Below are 7,850 nucleotides of genomic sequence, written 5' to 3'. Positions count from 1 at the left end.
AGGTCCAGGTCCCGGCGGGGGAAGCAATGCCCCCAAACCCAACGGGCGCTGGCCGGGAGGCCCTGGCCCAGGGAACTGAGCCAAACATCAACTTCTAAAAGGGGGAGGTCCCAGGGGAGGATACAATCTTGAAGCAACTGGGAGAAAGTGGGGGTGGAACACAAGGCGGGCAACAAAATGTTTAAACCAGTAGGGGGACTACAAGGGAGGAGAATAACTTGAACAAACCAATGGGGTTTCGAATGGCACAAAATTGATAGGGAAGTTTCTAGAGAAAGGGGCAGGCTTGGGGAGGGGTTGATGTTCAATGGGAGAAGGAACAGGGAACAAAAGGGCAGGTCTATGGGGAAAAACCAACACTGCATGGGGGAAAGGAACAATCCATTAATAATAACATATGCTAGAACAGCACAAAATAGGAAGGATTATAAAACGGACTACAAGAACTGCATTAACAATAATAAACACCCTCTGCAGCAGAGTGTCTCACTGGTTTTGCTTTCAAACCAGGAGAGGTGCCAACCCAAAAGCTTCCCAACTTCAAATTCAACTGGCTGCAGTTTTGATTTCCTTCCTAAATATATCACCGAGGCACTACCAGCTTCTGTAATTGGCTTAGCAGCATGTCTGTTCTTAGTGCCAAGCAGGGATTCACTTTGCCAGGCATGGAGGAAGTTTCTAGGAGCTTTCCACAAAAAATCACTTCTGTGGCTGACTTCTTCCCTCCCCACCAAAAACCAAGCCATGCCAAACCAACACTTTAACTAATCCGTAGTACTCAGTACGCATCCAATAATTCCTTTTAAAGGATACTTGACGTTTTTTACCAAACACACTGAAAAGAAGTGGATCCATAATATTGATAAAAATTGTTCCTATTCAATAGAAATATTGGGTCATGCAACTCTAGATTACATAGCTATTTTTTTGTACAATAGACAGAAGAGTTTTTCACCTCATGTAAGAGCCTAATTGAGGGATGCGGGACTCCAGGCGGCTCTCCAAAATGCAGTTTATTCCATCCAAGATGTTGCAGCAGCCCAGGGTGGTGGGTGACAGAGCCTGTACCTACATCTGTCAGCTGTAGTTGTAGGCAGGCCTGGAGAGCCCTTGGTTTTGGTTACAATGCATTATATACTTTGCTGAGCATCTTCATACAGTAGAACCAATCTATCCCTTAGCTCTTATCTATAGCCTATCATAACTACTCTAATTACCATAGTCATGTTACTATTCTCCACTCACTAAAAGTCAGTACATTACAGTTGAAGCTGAAAGTTGTTTTTCAGTTTTCTTGGCAGTGGAACATTCGGAGACCTTTTTTCTGCTTGCCACATTTGCTGACTTGTTTGCCTGTGCTATCTTCCAGCTTGGTGAAATCATCTTCTTCTTTGGGGTGGGTTTATCCTTTGCTCTAAGTCATAAAAGCCCCTTCTAACTAACATACCTTTTGCCTCCTTGGTTATCCAGTAAGACTGGCTCAGCAATTCATTCCTTCTAGATGAAAACTTGCTTCCAACTCTATTCTTTCTTCAGACTCCACATTCAAAATCTTTCTGCCAAGCATACATATCTGTGAGACTTTCTTGTCAAACTTTCGTCTTTCCCAACACCTCTAAAGAAAGGTTTCCTGATGGTTTGGATCAGAAGATCCAGTATTGCCATCCTGAGATTTTTCTTTCAAAGCCCATAAGCTGTGCTCAAGGTTTTGGCTATGTTCTTTGTTGTGCCTTGCATATATTTTGGCTAGAAAGCCAGTGGAGATGATGTCCTTGCTGCAGAAGCCATGGGAAATAAGGCGGAGTGTCTGGCTGATGTACCGGGGCTGTAGACTATCCACCACTGCCCCAGGGAGGCGAGGATCCCTAAAGGAAGATAATATTGGCTATGCTCTGGAAGTTTGACAGAGAGAAAGCTCCTCATAGCTCAAATGATTTGTCTCCTGGAGTTCTGAGGAATATGTTGGCAAGAAGAAGGCTGCTGTCTTTTCCAAAAATCTTCTGTGCATTCAAGAGGATCATTGCCCTTCTTCTTGGGGAATGAAAGAAATATTAGTAGTAATTAGTCCTTTTTCTCTATCTGTCCATCACTGATTGAATTTGAATAGGTTATTTTTAATTTCTTGATTTATTTGAATCATTCATCACAAGGTATTCCAATATCCCAAATTCTGCTTCACTTCTTTCTTTTGTAGGCCAGTCTGGTTCATCTTCTCTCTGCTGTATTATTGCAGACCATATCTGAATGGTTTTTTCTTTTTCGTTTTGAACATTAGGTTCAAACTTCATGAACAGAACACTTTATTTATCATTATTTTACCAGTTTGCGAAGAAATCCAGAATTTTGAAGAGAAGTGATGCGACTCCACTTGAGGTTTTCCATGGAAGTGAAGAATGACGATGTCCTACATTCACAGCACTGCCCACAATAATACTGCAGCTAGTTTCCAGCAACTTAGGTCAGGTTCTGGAAGCAAGCAGCCAGGATCGTATAGAAGTCTAAAAAGTTTCCGTTTGGCCGCTTTTCCTGAAAAACAGCTTATATGTCCCAACGTTGTGCTGAATCTTGTTCTACAGACGCTTCTTTTGAGGTCTGAATTCCTTGCTGGACTTCTGTATATAAGAATATAAGATATAGAATATAGGATATATAAGATACAGCAAAACTATGTTTCATCATATGCTGTAAGAATTTGGTTCTAATCTAGAAGAGCAAGAAAAGGTTGCCATAATAATAGAAGCTAAAGAATCGGCTAAGAAAGCAGGAAATGAACTGCTTATTTTATACAGATGGGAACAGAGACTTAGTTGCTTGAATGGGTTCTTTTTTACTTCAAAATAGAATTTTAGAAGTGGTGGGGTTGTCCAAGAACTTTTTCCCTTCGTCTCTTAAACAAAGTTTAAACGTCTGGAAAGTGATTAGTTCCAGTCCTGGCTCAGTTTGAGAGCTCTGCACTCAATCCCGGGGCTTTGCGCTTTCGAATTCCTATCAGCTCCGAGACGAAAAGAAAAAGTAAGATTCCCCACGGAGTGCTTCAAATAGCTTAGAAAGGTCCAAAGAAAAGTTGTCCAAAAACTTTTTCCCTTTGTCTGTTAAACGGAGCTTAAACGTCTGGAAAGTGGTTAGCTCTTATCATGGCTCAGTTTGAGAGCTGAGCACTCAATCCCGGTGCTTTGCGCTTTCGTTTAACGCGTCTAAGCATCTGCTGGGCTCTGCTTCGCGCGGAGGCGAAGAAGCGGCTTGTTCGCGCACAAGGCATTGTGCCGGTCGCTGTGCGCTCCGCACCGCGGGTTCTGCCGAAAGACGCCGGGAACCGGCACCTACCTTCGGCGAGTAGCGGTAACCCGTCTTCTGCGGCTCTTGCCGCCTACATCTTAGCGAAAAAACTTTTCCAGGCTTTCTCTCAAGAAAAAACTGTGCCAGCACAGGAAGAATCCCCGGACTTTTTTCATAAAGCTAGTCGAGTTCCTACTAGCTCAGAGGCGAAAAGAAAAAGTAAGATTCCCCACGGAGTGCTTCAAATACCTTAGAAAGTTGCAAAGAAAAGTTGTCCGAGAACTTTTTCCCTTCCTATGTTAACGTAAGTTTAAATGTCTGGAAAGTGGTTATTTCTTGTCCTGGCTCAGTTTGAGAGCTGTGCACTCAATCCCGGTGCTTTGCGCTTTCGATTACCGCGTCTCAGCATCTGCCGAGCTCTCCGTCGCCCGGAGGCGAAGAAGCGGCTTGTTCACGCACAAGGCATTGTGCCGGTCGCTGTGCGCTCCGGACCGCGGCTTCTGCCGAAAGACCCTGGGAACCGGCACCTTCCTTCGGCCAGTTGCAGTAACCCGTCTTCTTCGGCTCTTGCCACCTACATCTTAGCGAAAAAGCTTTTCCAGGCTTTCTCTCAAGAAAAAACTGTGCCAGCACAGGAAAAATCCCCGGACGTTTTTCATAAAGCTAGTCGAGTTCTTTCTAGCTCCGAGGCGAAAAGAAAAAGTAAGATTCCCCACGGAGTGCTTCAAAAAGCGTAGAAAGGTGCAAAAAAATGTTGTCCGAAAACTTTTTACCCTCGTTTGTTAAACAAAGTTTAAATGTCTGGAATGTGATTAGTTCTTGTCCTGGTTCAGTTCGAGAGCTGTGCGCTCAATACCGGTGCTTTGCCCCTTCGATTAATGTGTCTCAGCATCTGCTGGGCTCTACCACGCCCGGAGGCGAAGAAGCGGCTTGTTCGCGCACAAGGCATTGTGCCGGTGGCTGTGCGCTCCGGACTGCGGCTTCTGCCGAAAGACGCCGGGAACCGGCACCTTCCTTCGGCCAGTTGCGGTAACCTGTCTTCTGCGGCTCTTGCCGCCTACATCTTAGCGAAAAAACTTTTCCAGGCTTTCTCTCAAGAAAAAACTGTGCCAGCACAGTAGGAATTACCCGACGTGTTTTCCTAAAGCTAGTTGAATTTCTATCAACTCCGAGGCGAAAAGAAAAAGTAAGATTCCCCACAGAGTGCTTCAAATAGCTCAGAAAGGTGCAAAGAATAGTTGCCCGAGAACTTTTTCCCTTCGTCTGTTAAACGAAGCTGAAACGTCTGGAAAGTGGTTATTTCTTGTCCTGGCTCACTTTGAGAGCTCTGCACTCAATCCCGGTGCTTTGCGCTTTCGTTTAATGTGTCTCAGCATCTGCTGGGCTCTACCACGCCCGGAGGCGAAGAAGCGGCTTTTTCGCGCACAAGGCATTGAGCTGGTCACTGTGCGCTCCGGACCGCGGCTTCTGCCGAAAGACGCCGGGAACCGGCACCTATCCTTCGGCGAAGAGCAAGAACCCGTCTTCTTCGGCTCTTGCCGCCTACATCTTAGCAAAAAAGCTTTTCCAAGTTTTCTCTCAAGAAAAAACTGTGCCAGCACTGGAAGAATTCCCGGACGTTCTTCATAAAGCTAGTCGAGTTCTTTCTAGCTCCGAGGCGAAAAGAAAAAGTAAGATTCCCCACAGAGTGCTTCAAATACCTTAGAAAGGTGCAAAGAAAAGTTGTCCGAGAACTTTTTCCCTTTGTCTGTTAAACGGAGCTTAAACGTCTGGAAAGTTGTTATTTCTTGTCCTGGCTCAGTTTGAGAGCTGTGCACTCAATCCCGGTGCTTTGCGCTTTCGTTTAACGCATCTCAGCATCTGCCGAGCTCTCCGTCGCCCGGAGGCGAAGAAGCGGATTGTTCGCGCACAAGGCATTGTGCCAGTCGCTGTGCGCTCCGCACCGCGGCTTCTGCTGAAAGACGCCGGGAACCGGCACCTTCCTTCGGCGAAGAGCAAGAACCCGTCTTCTTCGGCTCTTGCCGCCTACATCTTAGCGAAAAAGCTTTTCCAAGTTTTCTCTCAAGAAAAAACTGTGCAAGCACAGTAAGAATCCCCGGATGCGTTTTTCATAAAGCTAGTCGAGTTCTTTCTAGCTCCGAGGCGAAAAGAAAAAGTAAGATTCCCCACAGAGTGCTTCAAATACCTTAGAAAGGTGCAAAGAAAAGCTGTCCGCGATCTTTTTCCCTTCGTTTGTTAAACAAAGTTTAAATGTCTGGAATGTGATTAGTTCTTATCCTGGCTCAGTTTGAGAGCTGTGCACTCAATCCCGGTGCTTTGCGCTTTCGTTTAACGTGTCTCAGTATCTGCCGGGCTCTGCTTCGCGCGGAAGCGAAGAAGAGGCTTGTTCGCGCACAAGGCATTGTGCCGGTCGCTGTGCGCTCCGGACCGCGGGTTCTGCCGAAAGACGCCGGGAACCGGTACTTTCCTTCGGCCAGTTGCGGTAACCCGTCTTCTTCGGCTCTTGCCGCCTACATCTTAGCGAAAAAACTTATCCAGGCTTTCTCTCAAGAAAAAACTGTGCCAGCTCAGTAGGAATTACTGGACGTGTTTTCCTAAAGCTAGTCGAATTCCTATCAGCTCCGACGCGAAAAGAAAAAGTAAGATTCCCCACAGAGTGCTTCAAATAGCTCAGAAATGTGCAAAGAATAGTTGCTCGAGAACTTTTTCCCTTCGTCTGTTAAACAAAACTGAAACGTCTGGAAAGTGGTTATTTCTTGTCCCGGCTCAGTTTGAGAGCCGTGCACTCAATTCCGGGGCTTTGCCCCTTCGTTTAATGTGTCTCAGCATCTGCCGAGCTCTCCGTCGCCCGGAGGCGAAGAAGCGGCTTGTTCGCGCACAAGGCATTGTGCTGGTCGCTGTGCCCGCACCAGAGGCGGCTTCTGCCGATAGACGCCGGGAACCGGCACCTTCCTTTGGCCAGTTGCAGTAACCCGTCTTCTTCGGCTCTTGCAGGCTACATCTTAGCGAAAGAACTTTTCCAGGCTTTCTCTCAAGAAAAAACTGTGCCAGCACAGTAGGAATTCGTGGAAGAGTTTTCATAAAGCTAGTCGAATTCCTATCAGCTCCGAGACGAAAAGAAAAAGTAAGATTCCCCACGGAGTGCTTCAAATAGCTTAGCAAAACGCAAAGAAAAGTTGTCTTAGAACTTTTTCCCTTCGTCTATTAAACGGAGCTTAAACGTCTGGAAAGTGTTTATTTCTTGTCCTGGCTCAGTTTGAGAGCTCTGCACTCAATCCCAGTGCTTTGCGCTTTCGTTTAACGCGTCTCAGCATCTGCCGAGGTCTCCGTCGCCCGGAGGCGAAGAAGCGGCTTGTTCGCGCACAAGGCATTGTGCTGGTCGCTGTGCCCGCACCAGAGGCGGCTTCTGCCGATAGACGCCGGGAACCGGCACCTTCCTTCGGCCAGTTGCGGTAACCCGTTTTCTGCGGCTCTTGCCGCCTACATCTTAGCGAAAAAACTTTTCCAGGCTTTCTCTCAAGAAAAAACTGTGCCAGCACTGGAAGAATCCCCGGTCATGTTTTCATAAAGCTAGTCGAGTTCTTTCTAGCTCAGAGGCGAAAAGAAAAAGTAAGATTCCCCACGGAGTGCTTCAAATAGCTTAGAAAGGTCCAAAGAAAAGTTGTCCAAAAACTTTTTCCCTTCCTTTGTTAACGTAAGTTTAAACGTCTGGAAAGTGTTTATTTCTTGTCCTGGCTCAGTTTGAGAGCTCTGCACTCAATCCCAGTGCTTTGCGCTTTCGTTTAACGCGTCTCAGCATCTGCCGGGCTCTGCTTCGCGCGGAGGCGAAGAAGCGGCTTGTTCGCGCACAAGGCATTGTGCCGGTCGCTGTGCGCTCCGGACCGCGGGTTCTGCCGAAAGACGCCGGGAACCGGCACCTTCCTTCGGCCAGTTGCGGTAACCCGTTTTCTGCGGCTCTTGCCGCCTACATCTTAGCGAAAAAACTTTTCCAGGCTTTCTCTCAAGAAAAAACTGTGCCAGCACAGTAGGAATTACAGGACGTGTTTTTCATAAATCTAGTCGATTTCTTTCTAGCTCCGAGGCGAAAAGAAAAAGTAAGATTCCCCACAGAGTGCTTCAAATACCTTAGAAAGGTGCAAAGAAAAGTTGTCCGAGAACTTTTTCCCTTCGTTTGTTAAACAAAGTTTAAACGTCTGGAATGTGATTAGTTCCTCTCCTGGCTCAGTTCGAGAGCTGTGCACTCAGTCCCGGTGCTTTGCGCTTTCGTTTAACGCGTCTCAGCATCTGCCGGGCTCTGCTTCGCGCGGAGGCGAAGAAGCGGCTTGTTCGCGCACAAGGCATTGTGCCGGTCGCTGTGCGCTCCGCACCGCGGCTTCTGCCGAAAGACGCCGGGAACCGGCACCTATCTTCGGCGAAGAGCAAGAACCCGTCTTCTTCGGCTCTTTGTAGCCGCTGGCTACTAGGCGACCTGGTTCTGGAGTGCGGCAGGGTGACTCAAACACAGAGTCACTCGGTCCATGTGCTGGGGACACCAACGTGGTGGATAGCAAATGGCGTTTATTCAAAGGTTTCAG

This window comes from Serinus canaria, chromosome 25, assembly GCF_022539315.1.
Source record: "Serinus canaria isolate serCan28SL12 chromosome 25, serCan2020, whole genome shotgun sequence".
Lineage (NCBI taxonomy): Eukaryota > Metazoa > Chordata > Aves > Passeriformes > Fringillidae > Serinus > Serinus canaria.
The sequence above is the reverse complement of the archived record's forward strand: the minus strand, read 5'-3'. Positions refer to the sequence as shown.